General features: G+C 42.1%; 1 protein-coding gene across 16 annotated transcripts in view; it reads right to left on the bottom strand.

The window, feature by feature from the left end:
- The window catches only part of FBRSL1 (fibrosin like 1), a 551,587-nt gene that overhangs the window by 532,339 nt on the left and 390 nt on the right, over positions 1–18,858 (bottom strand). The gene's annotated exons all lie outside the window — the stretch shown is intronic.

Below are 18,858 nucleotides of genomic sequence, written 5' to 3'. Positions count from 1 at the left end.
AAGGTAACTACAGCTGAGTTGCTGGAGCTCATATGGAAAAAAAAAAATGCTTCTGAAAAAGTACCTTGTTATTCTTGCATCTGCAAACTGGTTTTTGTTTATTTTTTTAAAAAGGTTTGATTATTTGAAGCAAATAAAGCTTTTAAAAAGCTAGCTGCCTGTTGGCAAATATTTTAGAGTGTTTCTCCACTTCAAAAATAGTTCACATCAGAGATTCTATGAAGTCCACAGCATGCCAAATTGTCACAAATCCCTAACAGAAACAGATCTTATATTTAACCTACTAGCAAAATTCAACTACCTGAATAATTAGTATTCTTCAAATTAAGATTCCACTTAGCTCTCTCTGTGTACTATATTAAATCTACTACCATTTGTTAATTTTCAGCACACCAGTGGAGTTAAGATCAAAATCAGAGAGCAGACATGGAAACTTGGCACCAGCTGAAGACAGAGTTTTGATGCTGGCTTCAGCAAGGCAGGATTTCACCCTTGGTCATTCCATGCTGCTTCAGTTTATTTTTCCTTCTTTCCTCCAGCTCTTTCCTTTTTTTTTTTTTTTTTTTCCTTTCATATCTCTTCTGAAATACAGTGCAGCTCCAGCAAGCTCCCAGCCCTTGAACAATGTGTCCTCAAACTATGTAGCTGAGAACGTCAATACAAACAAAATCTGTGCTGCGGCTTCTATGTAGCTGGGACCACTTTACATCGTCCTGTCAGATATTAAAGGGAAAAAGGGGAAAAGGGGAAAAGGGGAAAAGGGGAAAAGGGGAAAAGGGGAAAAGGGGAAAAGGGGAAAAGGGGAAAAGGGGAAAAGGGGAAAAGGGGAAAAGGGGAAAAGGGGAAAAGGGGAAAAGGGGAAAAGGGGGAAAAAAGGGAAAAAAAAGGGAAAAAAAAGGGAAAAAAAAGGGAAAAAAAAAAAGGGAAAAAAAAAGGGAAAAAAAAAGGGAAAAAAAAAGGGAAAAAAAAAGGGAAAAAAAAGGGAAAAAAAAAAGGGAAAAAAAAAGGGAAAAAAAAAAGGGAAAAAAAAGGGAAAAAAAAAGGGAAAAAAAAAGGGAAAAAAAAAGGGAAAAAAAAGGGAAAAAAAAAAGGGAAAAAAAAAGGGAAAAAAAAGGGAAAAAAAAGGGAAAAAAAAAGGGAAAAAAAAGGGAAAAAAAGGGAAAAAAAAGGGAAAAAAAAGGGAAAAAAAAGGGAAAAAAAGGGAAAAAAAAGGGAAAAAAAGGGAAAAAAAGGGAAAAAAAAGGGAAAAAAAAGGGAAAAAAAGGGAAAAAAAGGGAAAAAAAGAAAAAGAGAAAAAAAGAAAAAGAAAAAAGAAAGAAAAGGAAAAAAAGACTACAATAAAAGTGAGCCATCTTGTTTCCTTCAAGTGTGAAAAGGCTTTGAGAGTGAAAAAAATACGAAGGATCTAATGGTAATCAGTTACACAGAAACCCTCATCTGTGCATTCTGCTTCCAGGGAGCACCAAGAATAAGAGACCAAAATGCGACATCAGATCCACGTGAAATTCTGCGCCTAATCTGCAAACCAGTTACCATGACTGCACATGCAAATTGGTCAGATAAAAGCCAGTCAGAGGAATAATTGGCTATTTGGAGGTACAAAATGACTAATCTATCACAGCCACCACATCAGTATTTTTTTCCTCCGCTTCATAATTGCACCACTTAATTCTCCAAGTCCAACCTAGTATTTCGGATGCAATATGGTACAGTAAGTACTGTAATGAAGCGGGAAGCAGGAGAACCCAGGCTCCATCCAGGGCTCCACCACATCTGCAACACAAGTCCAGACTTTCACCCGTGCCCTGCAGCCCCCAGCAGGAAGTCAAGGGACAACTTCTAAAGGTGACTAAGAAAAACACACCTGTTCCCAGCAGTCTTAAACGCATCTTTGTAGGGAACTGTGTATTCTCTGAAGAAGCCTGAGAAGCCACCAGAGCTCCAAACCCCAGCGTGGGTTGCGTCTCCGCTGTGTGTGTCACCAGTGCCACGCATGAGCCCGCCCATCCATCAGGACAGGTACTCTCCTAAACAGGGTACCTCCAACAACTAACCTTCAAGCGTCGTTTTCCTGATGTTATTTTCTAAAAATCATAACTTTGCAGAACTCTCACTTTTTTCTGCCTAGTAAAAACTTTGCAAAGGTATAAAACCCCACCAGCATTTAGTCTTTTAGTAACTACAATCAGCTTCATTCTAGGTCATCACAACTAAGGCAGGAGCAAAGCATTAGTCATTTCTCCCCTCATCCAGGAGGCAATGGAAATCAGTGACAAATGATTTCCCTTATTGGCAAACACAAAGACCAGCTAGCTTCGCCTTCAATCCACTTTTTTTTACTTACTAAGATACCAACTATTTTCCTGCTGGAAGTATTGATAATTTTATTCTAATGCCTTCTTTGTGGGACATGAAATTAAATGAACTCAGGCAGAATTGTGTAAGAATATAGGAGGCAAAGCAGAACACTTCTGTATAAAACCCCACACTCAAATGTTTAGACTTCAAGGAAGCCACGCCAGTAAGCTTTCTATTAAACAGTTCAGTAAAGCAGGAAAATTAAAGCCTTGAATATTCTCCCTTCTAGGCACAGAGCAAATGGATCAGTTGCTAGTAATTACTCTGTTTTCCCATGCTTCAGGCATTCCCACCTGTGAAATGGGCCTAATATCTTCATTAATCTAGACAGTAACTGTTAAGTCCTACACAGGAGTAGATATACCACAGTCATCTCATTTCTTATCTTCTGAGATTTATAACAAAACATCATCCTCTATTCATATTTTCAACTCAAAATACAAGCGCTTGACCTTAAAAAGTACATAAGCAAATCAGCCTCCCAGCTGCACAAAGCAGTACTTGCTCATATCGAACCAACAGCTGTAGGCAGGATGTAAAAGAATGTTTGTATACATGAAGCTATAGGGGAAACCAAGGCAAAAAGACAGTCCTGTGCCCGAGACTACCTAATTATGAGATTACTGAGAGAAGCTGGTGGATTTCCTATAGTTCAATTTCAAGTCCATCTTCCCATTGGAGTGGGGAGTCCTGGATGTAACCAACTGTCCCTTCTGCAGCTGGGGTCAAGAAAGCCCCTGGCTCCAGACAGGTTTCTCCCAAGCACATCTGGCAGGTGCTTTCTCATCTTCTCTCTCCTTGCGTTTTCTGATGAATCCATATGCGCTGCTGGAGATGGGATTTGGCATGCACACTCAGATATAAAAACCCTCTGCCCAGATGTGCTAATCCCCTGTGGCAACCCACTTCACCACACATGACCTCCAATGGCATGATCTGACAAGGTCAATGACTACTGTGGCACAGAGGTTACTTATGCTCACTGAAGTCTCCAATGTGCACACAAGAGGGTCCCTCCCCCTCTTTTAATGCAATTAAATGCTTTTTATTTAGAAATTTGCACAATTTACATGCCATTTTCTCACCCTCCCCACACAACCAACCTCCATTAAAACCATTTTCTGAAGCAGAGCCAGCGTTTAGCTGGGCTCAAACACTGATCTTATCCTCCCGACACTTTCTTCAATCTCTGTGGGATTACATCAGGGAAAATGACACTGATGAGAAGAGCTGCTTCCTCCCTCACTCTTTGGATTTAATATCCAATACAGGCTTCTCCTTTATACAACACATGCACAGGATACAGTATAGAAAGGAGGAGGAGAGGAGAAAAAAAAGAACAGAAGGCTAAAATGAAATAATTCTTGCATGAACTGGGCTATAAATGCCCTTTACAGACTGAATTACTTGTAAACCTTCTGCCATCAAGAGCGTTATATACCTCATCCACTCCAAGCACCCAACCAAGCACAAACAAAAGCTTGCCTCTTCTTTCTCCCAGTCACATTGAAATTAATCAGTGAAAACAAGGTAGAAACTGGGTTTTCAGAGCAATTAAATTGCAAGTGAGGTTTTATCTTTCCAAGTAATCCCTTCTACCCTCAGCCACTCTGTGCTACTCCACATATGACCATACCACCCCAACATCAGAAGCTTAATCAAGACCAGAGTCCTTCCAGGACCATCATCATTTTACACCATCCATTTCAGTGGACTGCGGACTTAGAAGATGACCTAAAACACAGAAAGAACATGTAGCTGTAATCCTGCTACAAAGGCTCAGGCCATTTTTGCAGCATTTCTTTAATCAATACACATCTGCTCCACGCCCCCCTCTCCCCTGTGTCCTACCTCCCCCGTGCCAGAAGGGCATTTGCATGGCTGTGCAGTGAGCCAGATCCGGGAACCAGGGAATTAGTTTTCCTGGCAGCACAAATGCTAGTGCTGGCACAAGGGAGGTAATTGGGACAAGCAGCCAGGGCAGGAAAGGACCATCCCCTTCAGCAGAAACACATACTTATGTCAGATTAAAGCAGTCACAGCCCCAGTTCCCTCTCCCTATTTCTGCAAGCATGGGAATTACCCAGCAGCATGGAAGACCAAGTTGTTGAGCTTTGCAGAAGTGTGTCTGTCTAAACACAGAGCTATTTTCACAGCTTATTTCTTCTCTCACTAGTTTCCTCTCCCTTAAAAAAAAAAAAAATCTGAATAAAGGGATTTGGACACCATCAGTCACCATGTTCTCGTACATGCGTATGGAGCAAAGGACAGTGTGCTGTGCTGCAAGGGGGTGAGGACAGCAGCTCTGGGCTCCTAAATGGAAGGGTGCTAACGTTTTCTCTGGCAAGGTAAACAAACCCTGAAGTACAAAGATTGAATGACTCCATGAGACAAAAGGGAAAATAAGGTCAAACTGAAAAAAAAAAAAAAAAAAGAAAATGAAAGAAGAAGCAGCTGAGATGAGAGAGCTATGACAGATAAGCACACAGACCAAAAACCCCAACAGGCTGTTCATTAGCTCTGAAGCTGAGCACATGGAAAAAGAGAAGAATTTACTTCTTCGTCAACTGGAATGTTTGCATAATTGTCACTTTCAATTTTACATAATTCCTTTTTCTACACATTTGTTTTGTGTCTAGGCCACCACACATTAAATAAATCCCTGTATCAGAGCATGGCCTGTCGGTGCAACATGCAGTGCTGAGATTGGGTTTCCCGTTTATTCCCGTATTACATTCCAAGAAGGTGTGAACAATCCTTTATCAGACTTAAAATAATACCAACCAAACAGATATCCGCCCCAGCCAGGATGTATTTGCCTAGACAGATTTTTCTAAAATCATAAAGCTAAGTGAGTATGGTTTTACTTGAGCACTAATTAAATACCATTTTCTCCCTTCCTTCCACAGGGCACACTGAACACAGTACAAGCACCGTACCAACAAATAATTCAGTCTGAAGTTTTAGGGTTGTTTCTTCCCCCAACCCCAATTAAAATAACATGCATTCACTGTGGGTATAGGTTCAATTTTCTACACATTTAGTGCTGATACCCAGGTGCCCTATTAAAAAAGCTAAATAATAAGCCCAGATACTGAAATATCAACACTAATTAGGTCTTTTAGACACATATTTTTAGATGCTGTTTAGAAAAATCTACATTAAGAAAAGTGAGGGCAAAGGATGAATTTTCAACATTAAAAAGAGTAGCACTAAGTAACTAGGCATCCAAATTCTCATTATTTAAAAATGGAGATGAACCATTTCAATGATCATAGTCTAAAGAGAACACAAGGCTATTTCTTTGTTCAGGCTGAACAAAACAGAAAATAGAAAGATTAAATGCTGTTAGACACAGATGATATTCGAAGTTCATTCAGCTTTAAAGCTTGACTGTATTATTAGAACAACTAGAAAATCTAAAAAAAAAAAAAAAATAATTCTGTATGTCACTGCAGAAGTTTTACCTTACAATTCAGTTGCAACCCAAATTCTGACCTTCTTAAAAGGAAAGAAACCTGCAGCCCCCAGAAAAAGCCATTTGAATGTTTCCAGTTTGGCAGCCGCCTGGGAAGTGTAAGCAACAGGATGTCGATTCACCCGTCAGGAAAACCTCCAGCCTATTTCTACCCCTTTCACCAGCATCAGGAATACGTTGCAAGACACCTGCATTTACTCTTTTCAAAAAGGCTTGATCACCATGAAGACACAAAGCCAGCTGATTTTTTTTCCCCCATGTTTTTTCCCTTCCAGCCCTGCTCCCAGCAGCACACTGGTTACGCTGCACTGCCGCAAGCTGCCACTCTCCCCAGAGCATCCCTCTACCATGGGGGAAGGGAGACCCCCACATTGACACCACTTTCTGCTCCCCACCATCAGAAAGGCCAGTCTTACAGCATGATTAACCTCTTCCCAACCCCAAAATATGTACAAGGATGCTCCAGTAAAATTCGTAAAATAAGCTACACATCATATGTTTTTTCCCCCAGGTCTGTATTCTTATTGGCATGCTTTTTGTGTCTGGGTTTACGCTTTAGGCACAGACTCATTATTCCTACAGTGTTCAACAGAGACTGAGTGAAGAATCACATTTTGCTTATGTTCTGAACATCACAAAGGTAATACTAGCAAAAACACCAGTGACTTCATCTGCTAAACATTTATAAACAAGGAATGGGGATTTTAACACACACAAGCACAAAAGGAGAGAGATGTAAAAGAATGAAAAGAATTCATCTATCACTTGAGAAAAATCTATTCCCCGTTCTCAGGACTTGTTCCTTGTTGCCCAGGTAAGCGCACTGAAAGGGTGAAAAATCACCTACTGGTAATGAGCGGCAAATCAGAATTACATAAAAATCAAACTAAGAAACACCCCAAACAGAGGCGAGCTTCACCTTCAAGAAAAACACACCGCCAGAAGCTGTCCCTTCACTAGCCCTGATGCTGAAGCATTCTCGCATTACAGCACCTCACCAGCTTCACCAGACTGTCCCCGGGTGCTGGGCACATCGCTGCGGACACGGGCCCCCCGGGGGAGCAGACGCCCACCCAGCACGAGGTGACACAGCCGGCCCCACGGCAGCACAGCCCACCACCAGCTTCCTGGTAGTTTTTGCTGCCTGTTTCCATTCAACCCAGATCTGTCATTTTGTTAGAGACCAGCATGGGAGCTTACCTGTTTTCTTATAGTAATTCCACATTACTTGCTTGCTTCCCAATGCTGCCGTGCACAAGCGGGTCATCTGTTGGTCCTGCTGGTACAGTGCACAAACCCCTGACCTCCAAGCAACCGCAGGAAGTGGGGCCAATAAAATCTGCCAATTGCTATTTAAGTGTTAGAAAGAAAGGACCCATCTTTCTGGCACACACCTGAACCATTAAGTAAAATGTATAACTTGATTTTAGATGACCAGTACATTGTACTTAATACAGAAAAATACCAGCGGTTTACACCCTGTCCTTTCTGAGGTCAAATTAATATCCTTACAGGTTGTACAAATCTTAGAAAGTTACAGAGAAGCATCACAAAACATGCCCGTGTTTGAGCCACATAGCTTTATTCCAAAACTACACTGAAGACATGCAACCAGACATGGTATATGGGTGCAGACCACAAACATATATCAGCAAACAGCTATTTAGTAACAGTGACAGCTAGCTGACCTTCAGGCAGAAACTCAGTAACCCAATGATGATGACATTCCTGGCCCTGGATTGTCTGCAGCATTTATTTTGGCAGTGGTAAAGAAAATCCACTGATATATTTTGACCAGGAAACACTGATCAGGAAAGCAGCAAAGACCTCACTCCTGTCCTGGAAATCCACACATGCCTGCTTCATCTGAGCAACACAACAGATTTCAATAATCAAGAGAAATAAATTCAAGATCTTAAAATCCAGTAGCGTGGCTTGCCTCAAAGCTGCAACACGAGCAATACGTGCCTAGAGACCAGGAGCTTCATAAGCCCAGTGATGACAACCCTAAGCTCCTCCTGGGTGGAGGAAAACCAGCTCAGAGACTTCACAGCCCGTTAATGTGTTTCTGGTGCCACAACACGGCTGAAGCTAAGAAACCAAAGATGCTCTGTCTGGAAACAGCTTGTGTAAACATTTTGGTTTTGTTTAAAAAAAGACCAACTTCAGAAATAATTCTTGAGAACCCATCAAGAAAACAAACTACATATAGTTGTTTATCTGAGGTATCACCTGGGAGATTACATTAGTTTACATAGGCCCCTGTTACAGCAGTTCATAACCTCTGTTTTGGAAATGGCATGTCCTACATCTGCCAAAATAAAAGCTAATTTTCTGAGGCAATCGAGTTTGATGTTACCACGAGGCTCTAGACAAGCTCCTATCAAACAGCTGCTAAAAAGATCATCTTTTCTTGCAAAAAGCCTAAGACTCGTACAGGAAACTTTGTAACAGGCATAGGAACCTTTTCCTGATCGAGCCCTGCAAGCACTTTTGCCTAGATGCAGATAAAATTTTAATTTCTAAGTCAGATACCCTATGTGACTTCATGTCATCCAACGATGTGGAAGCAAAGTTGTGAGCTGTATGAAGTCAAGTTACAGACCATGTGCAGCCCAGAGGCTCTCACTTCTGTTTCATTAACTCTCTTCCCAATACAAATCGTATCGGAAACATAAGTGCCTGTATCGAAGTTGTCTCAAAATGCTTCTCTCTACACAAGATGCAATCATCTCAACAGCTGTGGAAAGGATCTGAGAAAGCAGCCCAACTTCAAACTCCCACCTGGTACCTGCAGGGACAGCCCTCAAACAAAACCCCCCACCCACTCCCCTCACCACCAAACACACACCAAGAAGGGCAGAGCGGCAGTGCCTGGACAGCATTTAATAGACCTTGAATAGGGTTATCTCTTTGTTTGGTGTAATCAACATTATCATGGGCACATTACAATGAACATACAGACATCTGCAGAGTTTGATGGATGAGCTGATAGCAGGCGAGTTATAGAATCCATCTGGTTGGAAAACCAGTGTCATTTTCAGCTAAAAATCACATTAGCAAACTTATATCACAACTTGGTACTATTTAGCTTCAAACTACAACACCAGAGTAAATGGTATTCTCTTTTACTGGAGAGATCTTGCAAAATATTCAGTAACCTGACACTAATAGCAGTATGGTAGGCATTTTTTCTGTGGGTTTTTTTGTTTTGTTTTGTTTTGTTTTTTAATGCACAGAGTGCTTTAGTTAAGTCTGAGAAAAAAAAAAAAAAAAGGAAGGAGGTTTTTGCCTATCTTGCAACAAAACCTCTCTTGAGATACAAGCCTGTTCTGCATTAGGAGCATTTCCTAATAAATGCATGAACGAGTGCTTCTATGAGGAGCAAGATTATAAATCCAGAGCACCAGTAAAGACTGATGAAGTCTAGGAGAACTTAAGGAGCCGAAAGTCAAGGCCTGTATTTTAACTCTAAGAGTAGATAAAGAACTAAAGCTCAGGAAAATCTCATACTAAATTTACACTTGCAGTGGCACCCAGAGCATAGCACGGTCGGTGGGGCATTACACTGGTCAGTACATCCCACATGAAAGACACTTATACACCACATGTGAACCTGAGGTGGGTCACAGGGGAAACATTTCACTAGCAGTTCACACACAGATTTCAACTTTGGCTGAAAGGTACCTGAGTGACAAACAAGGCCAGAAGACACCAGTGCACATACTTGCTCCCCACTCTAACATCCATCATGCAGCCACGAGCAGCATCGCAGCACGCCATGCTCGCATCCACGTAAAACCCATCCCTGGGAGCACCCAACCACGAACACGCACATCCCCACCCCGTAACAGAGCAAAACTGGGAATATTGCCGTGGCTCCTAAGCACTGATGGCATGAGCAGCTCTCTCATCCAAGGCTCTCCCATCACCTCCTGCCCAAACACAGCCCACATTTCAAGTTACGCGTACCCAGGCTGAAAGATGAGAGACAGTTCCCTTGAGTCAGAGGAGTTTCCCCAAGCGGCAAATCCAACCTCCCATCGGGTACCCAAGCAATGGCACTGGCGGCCGAGGTGACACAGGCGGTGATGAAAGGGCTTGCCCAGAGCTCAGAGAGGAAACTTGTGGCAGAGTCAGAAAGAAAACCCCGTTATCTTGACTTCCGGACCCTTCTGCTAACCACCAGACCACAAAACACTTTTATTGTAGGATAACATTACAACAAATATATTTTCTGTTATAAGAAAACCCACTTTGCAGTTTTATTTTTAAAAATCCATTTTTACTCCAACTCCATAGGATTGCAAGCCAGCCCTGTGACGTGGCATAAACAATTTCTCCCTCCTTCGCATGCCCCAGTTTTATTAAGTAATCCCCATAAAAGCAATTACTGAGCTTTGGACTGAAAAATAACTAGAAAAAAAAAAAAAGAGAGAGCAAATTCTGTGTATCTTCATTTGCATATGGATTCCCTCCCTCTCCCTTTCTAAGGTTTTTGCCATGAGGTCTTTTATGTCTCTTTCAATAATCATATAATTATATGATTCCTAAAGTACATGCTGGCAACACTTCAGGGGATTTTAGTCATTACAGGTGACAAGACTTTTCTCTCATGTCTAATGCTCGCTAGGATTTCATTCCACTTCATTCACAGATAAGATGAAGAACTGAGTGACACCCAAAACCCTCTCCCAGACAGATTTTAGGGGAATCAGCCCTCTTCCTTCTCCATTACAGATACAGAGAAGTGGGCAGAACTGAACTGCAATGAACTTCAACGAGAATGAAGCATTTTTTCAATTAAGCAGCCCATCATTTTCCCAGGCACCACGTCCAACTATTTTAATGGCTTTCACATTTTTTCTTTAATTTTACAGTCTGAAAGAAATGCCAAGGTTCCATCAAGGACCAAGAACGCCATAATTCCATTTCTTGCAATGGTTGCAAGTTATTAACAAGCTGTCAAAACTCCATAATTATTTTATATCAAGTTTGACTGATTCCGTAAACATCTCTTAGCTGCATATTATCTTGACTTTTGCTCCCCCTGAGTGCAAGTATGCGCTCGGGCTAAGTGGAATAAAGAGGTTGCACATTGTCTTCAACAGCAGTGCAAGAGACATTTATGAGCCACCAAAAAAAATCAACAGCAATAATACATTTATTACAATGACATCAGGTGCATCAGCTAAGGTTTGAGACATTTCTTTCCTTAACACTCTCTGGGGTTTTAGCTGCTCTATACAAATAAGAGCTACGAGGAAAGAAACTGCAGCCTCACTAACCAACAGGAGGGGTTAAATGGATGAGCCTGGTGTCCGTCAGCAGCCCACTGAATAGCCAGAAGCCCTAAATTATCACTTGTTTCCCAACTTGGGCTGCATGCTTCCTCCTAACCTAAGCATCTCCTCACTAAGTACAGCCTAGATCAGGGATATGCTAGAATGAGAGTAAATCAATCTAGATTTAAAATTGGAAAAACAAACAAACAAACAATTACAGTCATATTTTTATGAAGCTAGAAAGAACATCTGTTGAAGAGGAAGATAATGCAATGATATCCCACCACAAACACTATAAGCTTCACGTTTAGACTACAGCTACAAGTACACTATACATTTTTTTTTTTTTTCCTCTGAATGCCTCTCAATCACAACCTGCTCAGAAGAGAGCAAAGGCCAACTTTGGCGACAGGAGAGGAGCCCAAGAGCAGCTCCCTTGCCCTGCTGACAGTGCCCGGCAGTCCCCAAAATAGAACATTTGACTTCAAATTGCCATGTTTGTGTAGCACAACTATAGATAGCCAATACAAGATTAAAAAAGCTTTGCTCTGAGCACAAAGGGAGAGACAGGAATGGTGCCATAAGCCCATGTTTTGCAGCCAGTAGTGCAGGGAAATCATTTTGATCCCTTCAATCCCCTTATCCATGCCAACCACTGACCTTGCAGATGCAACTTTTGTTCAAGTTTAGTCCCTTTTTTGGCTTGAAGCAAGACAGAGCTACAAAGGAAATGCTCTCCATCCATCTTAGATCATGCAAGCACTATGTACATAGCTGTCCCGGCACTCCTTTTCACCAGGTATTTCTGAACTTCGGATCCAGTCACTCAGTACAAAATAATTAAGCTACAAAAATTGACATGCACCCATTTGCCTGTCATTAGGACTCCACACATCTGCTGGCCTGGCTGGGCACAGGGTGAGAGCGCCCTGCAGCCCGCCCACTTGGTACCTGCCCAGCTTTCCCAATTGCTTGCACCAGAGGAACTGGACCAACAACTAAACGCAGGCTGCGTTCTGCCTAGGCAGCTCGGAAGCTGTTTAACTCTCTCCTCCATTTTAAACATTTTGGATTAATAACATAAAGACTCATTCTCCTTTCAGCATCTGAACAGTATTCTTAATAGTTCATTAGTTTTGGAAAAGAGACTATATTTCAAGGAGATGGAACAGGGCCGGTAAAATAGTGCTCCAACTCCTCTGTGCAAGGAGCATGGCTGGAGCGGTCACAGCCCCCATTGTGCTGAACACAGCAGAGCCAGAAGATATTTAAACAGCAAGAGCCACTTCACCTACATAAAACTCTTTTATACCTTTACCGTGATAAACTGGAGGCATTAAAACGCAGTGAATTGGAAATTGTTCTCACTTATAGCTGGATGTTCCCAACTGATACCAAGATACACATCCTACCTACTGTATTTCAAATCTTTATTTAAAAAAAAAAAAAAAAAAAAAAAAAAGAGAAAGATTGCATCAAGCAGAACACAGTGTTTCAGTTCTGCTGATACTGTTTGCTCTCCAGTACTTGTTGCAGCCCAGATGAGCTACTCTGGGTTCCCCACACCCTAAATCACCAGGACAAAGACCAGAAGCTAGAGAAACTGCAGCAATAAGCACATTTCAGTAGCATTTTCCGCAGCCAAGGTGCACACAGGTTTAGGATCTATACACATGCAAAGCCTACCAGGTCTAGTTAAGCCTGAAGCAGGGGGAACAGCTTGCAGTGGCTGTGCCTGGAGAATTCAACACCTTGCACCAAGAAACAGAAAGCTGAACAGAGGATACCAAGAACGAAAAAAACAAAAAAAAAAAAAAATCCCCTAAACCTTTATAACAGGTCTCCAGCCTGGGTATTATAACTCTGTACCTATATGAATTTTTAAAGAGGTACAGTTGTGCAATACATCAGCCCTTCTGCAGAGCAAGCAGGACTCTATCAAAGAAACAAAGTGAAATACGCCAGGCTGATCTCATCATACCCCTCGCCCTTGTTCACTGTTATTTTCCCAGAAAGTAACATTGTAATAGTCCATCTCATTCTGGGAAATAATGGGAGATAAATGATGAAAAGTTAATCTTTTTAGCACACTGAGAAGACAGTAAAGTTTTCAGCTCTTACTAGACAAGAAGTCAAATACACTACTGCAAGTAAACATTAATTTGGATCCTGTATCATCTATTATTTGGGTGAAGTGGAACACTAGTTTTGTTATATCACTTTTATAAAAAAAATCTTATCTGTGCAATACAGAATACCTTATATTTCTTAAATATGATATTAATTTTTTAAAATTAATTATAATTTATCTTCTTAATTTCTCTGCAGTGGTTGGTCCACTTGCCATTTCAGCAAGCTTTATCTCATGTTTTACCCCAGGTGTCAGACCACTGCAGAAAGGCTGAGCAGTTATGCTCCAGGAAGCTATTTTAGAAAAATTGGTAAGATATGAAGAGGTCTTTCAAAAAAAAAAAAAAAAAAAAAACAAAACAGACAAACAAGGTTGAGTGCAGACTGAGCTAAAAATAAGACCTCAGGTAGGGATGAGGGTGACCCCTGAGCTTGGCTGGGACTTTCACAGCCAAGTCTCAGGTAAGCAAGCCATTTTCTTTCTCCGATGCCATCGCAGCCACGTCAAACGCCCCAGCGGTGCCCTGGCCCGGCTGCACACCCCATCACTCCTGTTGCGCAGCTCACTCTCCTGTGCGCAATACACCCCTTGATCCCAACAGGTTTGTTTAACTGATGAGGCAGAGAGCTCCAGCTCCAACTGAAGAGCTGGACCCTTCCTCGCCCCTGCCCGCCACGCAGCTGTGGTTTGCAGAGACCCGAGCTGCCCTCGGTTGCTGGCCCGACTCAGCAGATACTTCAGGCTTCCCAGAGCTCACTCCTTTGTTTTAGCTCTGCATTAACCACCTCTTATTCCTTAACAACAACAAAAATGCCTTAAGTACCCGCTTTGGACAAGATGTAAAAAATCAACAGCTAGGAGAACAAATCAATGCAGAGTAACAAGCCTTCAGGAAAACCAAAAGGCATTTAGAGCCTTTAGAGCACCATCCAGAAAATCATTAGCTTTCCTGAGGTTAAAACCACTTTTTTTAAAGGAATAAATGGCCATCAGAAACACTAACTTGATACACCATCACTTGACAATTAAGTACAAGAGAAAAACACTTAAATATCTAAAAACTTGCTTTAAAACACAAGACTAGCTATGAAGAAAACTAAGCTGCAAAATACTTATAGAGAGATATGACAATAAATAAGAAGCTACATAGCTAGGTCAGTGGAACTAGAACAAAACCTTTGGAACAGGAAGCTGCAGTTAAATACACTGGTTTTCTTATCAATGAGAGATCAGAGCAACAGTAACAGCACAGTGTACAACACACATGTGAAAACAGCCTTATCAAGATAACAGCTGAAGAACTTATGGATTCTGTCCAGAAGTCTACTATCACCATTAGGCCTTCTAAGCTCTGCTACACTCAAGGGCAAACAGCAGAGAAGGAACCGCGATTTAGCTCTGCCAAACCTCACCTCTGGATACGACCAAAAGTAAGAGTGGGCAAAGTGTTAATCTCCTTAGGGTCTGTGACCAGATGCAGCTGGGCCCTATCTCAGCTTGTAAGGGCAGCATCACCACTTCAACACGATGTGCACAAAGTCAAGGTCTGACTCTTCAGCTCGGGGATCTACTTCTGTACAACGCATCACTCCACGCACATTTGTGAGCGGATTCTCCACAGGACTCTATAAATAAGTTAAACATTCCTAAAAAAAACATACACACACACACACACACACACCCTCCCCCCCCCCCCTCCCCACCGGAAAGTTAAAATTTCCATACAGCATTCCAAAGCTTTGCTGGTATTTGTAAAAACGATAAACAACAGCCAAAAAGAAAACACAACCCCTTGTCTTTCCAACTACTTTGGGAGAACAATTGCTCTCAAAGATCGCATTCATTAACATTCTGATGAAGTTCCCTTTTAGCGCTGTTTTTCATACTTGAAAGGAACAGCTATGATCAGAGAGAGCCCTCAACTACCGACTCACTCATTTAGATTCTCTCGCTCTGATTCACCAATCACCTTCAAGAATAATTAGCAGCTTCGGCTGAACGTAATGAATATACACACATGCTCACATACATACCATTCATTTCGGAAGGCGGTGAGAAATCCCCCATTTCTCAGCCCGCCAGCTTTTCTGAGCCCAGCATGGGAACCATCTCCTGGGCAGCACCATCACCTGATGGCTTCCCAGTAGCCACCCATCTCCCTGATCACCTCAAGCCAGCAGGTCAGGGTAAACTAAGTTTCCAGGTTGTTAACTCCAAAGTCATGTTCGGTGGCTGGGTATTAAAAACACAAAACATACCACCACACACACATCAGCTGCATGTAACCTGAGTTGGAGCCGGATTTATACAAGAAAATTCAGGGGAAGGCTGAATGCACAGAAAGAGGCTGCTGCTGGTTTATCTGTGGGTTGTTATTTTCTTGTTTTCCTCTCCTTAATTAAAATATATATATATTTATCAACGCTGTCTTCACGTGAAAGACGGTAGGATAGGGGATCTGTAAGTCAAGTCACAAGTATCACTGACAGAAGGTGCAATATTTTCAGATGACAACTACCAAAGGAAACACTACCATAGGAGTTAAATCAAAGTCCAGAATGCTTCAAATTCACAGCAAAGAGCCATCTCTCAGTATTAAGCTTAACTACTTGTACCCTCAGGTCAACAAGAAGGAAGAATATATATATCTATATATATACACACCACCTATCTCTATTCTGTAAAGCATGCTTTATTTACAGGAACACCAGTGGTGAGAATTTTCTTTAGTGGGGAAGGGAAATTCACAATATTTTGAGATGAAAAGAAAAAAACAAACAAAAAACCACCTTACCTCTCCCAAATGCTTCTACCATTAAGTTCTGCCTAGCCACTGAGAAATTTAATTTCCAAGGGGAAGCCCAAAGCTTAGCTAGCCTATTAAACATAATTACAGATCAATGTAACATCAAGTGACAAACCTAGAAGAACACAAGAAAGGAACACAATGAACTACCACATATGCAATAAAAGCTCCTTTTAGGATTAGAAATTAAAGAAACTAGACTTTCTTAGTTCCGTACTGTCCCTAAATTGCGTACCCATTTCTGTTCTTTCTCCCCACTCATGGACATAGAAGGTTTAAATTCTTATTTTCAAAATATCATCACAGCAGATTTTAAGTACTCTTAAAAAACAAATACACACTAAAATACAAATCTTCTCCAAAGCAGAAGAAAACCACCTGTTGCAGTCAAGTTCACTAGAGAACACGGCTCCACACCAGACAAAATGACCTTGCCATTTCAGTCATTTACATGAACACATACTCCTTTAAAGTAGTTTTGCCTTAATCCCCTTCTCTTGCTGCTGCACCAAATCTGCCAGACATCACCCATGGTCAAAATCAGCGCTGCACGGAAAAATCTACACAGTGCAGAGTATTTTCTCTTTTTTAGTGTTACTGGGATTTACAAAAGGTACACAATCACCAGGGCTCTCTGATGACCTCAAATATAACACACTACCTAGTTCAGTGCCTGAAAGAAACATGTGAATTCTGCTCACACTGTTCCCTCTGAGGTGCCAATTACCGCCCAAGATGCTGAGATGCACACGTTCTCCTGCATGCTGGTAAACACAGTAGAAATCAATTAATTTCAGGTGGTATTGAAATACTGTAGTATTCTGCAAGTCTGAGGAGCGACAGTTTCATAAAGACATATATATATTAAAAAAAAAAAAAACAAACAAACAAACAAAAAAAACCACAAGTGCTTTCACAGACAGATGTACTTTGGGGCTGCAGAAGTTTAAGGTCACCTTCTGTCCTTGTGTTATCAAGTTTATGGTTTGGTTCATTTGATAACAGGGCTTATCCCATTCGAAAAACCCAGAGTTTTCCCCATCAGCCCTGGGGGGACTGCACTATCATTTGAATTCTATTTCCTGATAATGTGCTCATCATGGTAGAAAATTTCTGCAGGAAGATGAATTTTACTTTCTTCACTGACAGCTCAGTAGAGACTCAGGGGTTTAATTGGACCTATCTACTGATGCATATTTGACTAAGAGCATACCCAAGGAAAAAAAAAATATATATAGGCAGCTCTACCGCTTGTTTTAGAGGCACACGAAAGCAGACTGCTCACTTATTATCAGGTCTGCATAGACAAAGTAGATGGCTTTCCTGTTAGGACAACACCCCACAAATGATGTTGTGAAAGGCCAAAGAATAGCGACCACCGAGCTGACACATACCACCTTCCCTCTCTGTTACCTACATGCCTTAGTGCTGCTGAGGGACTGCTGCGCTAAACTGCCCTCCCGAGCAGAAGCCAAGGGTCCCCAAGCAAAGGCTTCACCGCCCTGACACCAGGGTAGATGGCCAAGGCCACCGCTGACACCATCTCTGGGACTTGGAGAAGTTGGTTCTGTGAGCAAAACACTCCCGATAGCCACGATGCCACCAGAGCCCAGAGGCCTGCGTGGCAGGAGGGGTGGGCTGGGGAGAAGCAAAGCCCACAAACAAAATGGGATCTCAAAATCTCAGCCAAAGATGTTAGAGATCCCTGGGCAAATCTGAGATCATTCATTAGCCTGCACAGAACCCTTCGTCACTGTAACGTGTGTTAACAGACAGATACACAAGCGACAGGAAATATGAAGTAGGAAGAGCACCCAAAACTTTGCCCACGTTTTTACCACGGTGTGTCAAAGAAAGTGAGTAAAGGCATCAGGATTGCTCATATTTACTGGGAATTCAAGTTATTACACCCATCAAGCGACTTGTTAGGTGCTTTCTCTCAACAATTCACTTCTTCCTCTCGTACACAAACAAAACAAAAATCAAAAGCCAAAGTCTTAGTTTGTCAATGCCCCTCTGAAAATATTAAATTTCCTGCTCTGCTTAACTTAGCTCAGACAAGGCAGGCAGTATTTGCTCAGCAAATATTGTTTGTAATAAGTTAGACAAGCAATATTTTTTGCCAGCCTATTAACACCAGAAAAATATGTACAGTCAACAAGAGATGAAGAATTTGTTCAATTACTTCAAAAATGGGAATTACAACCAAGGGATTATTATCCATTTAAACATCTCTTTTCGACAAAATGTCAAACACTAGCCATTTGCTAACAATCTCCGGAGACAGATAAAGTAACATTTTGGCAATGCAAACACAAACTCCTCGAGCCGGAGGGGGGGCGGGGGGGGTGGGGGGAAGGAAGGAGGGTGGGAGGGGGAAGCTCCACCATTCACAACAATACCGGACCATCCCAACACGCCAGGAATATTTTGCAGCCCTCCGCCAGCCAATTAAAACCCCAAACAAACATTTGACTAGCCCTAAGTGACAGTTAACACCAGCCGGAGTCGGAGAGAGAAGCGGGGCTGGGAAAGGGGGGGCGGGGGGGGGGGCTGCAGCAAGTTGCCAGCGGGGCTGCGAGCACCCGGGCTGGCTCGCCACCCTCCCGCCCGCAGCCCCGCGATCCCTCCCGGGCTGACACCAGGATTAATGCACATTAATTGCTATTTGCAAAATTCAGCAGCCTGAAAGCGCCGCGCTTCCTTTTTTTTTTTTTTTTTTTTAAATATCCCCCCCCCCCCTTCTCTTCCATTTCCCCCCCACCGCCGCCTCAACCCCCGCTCCGCAGGCGGGAAAAAC

This window comes from Tyto alba, unplaced genomic scaffold, assembly GCF_018691265.1.
Source record: "Tyto alba isolate M040663 unplaced genomic scaffold, T.alba_DEE_v4.0 Super-Scaffold_44, whole genome shotgun sequence".
Taxonomy (NCBI): Eukaryota; Metazoa; Chordata; class Aves; order Strigiformes; family Tytonidae; genus Tyto; species Tyto alba.
Note: the sequence above shows the minus strand (reverse complement) of the source record. Positions and strands in the feature narration are given on the sequence as shown.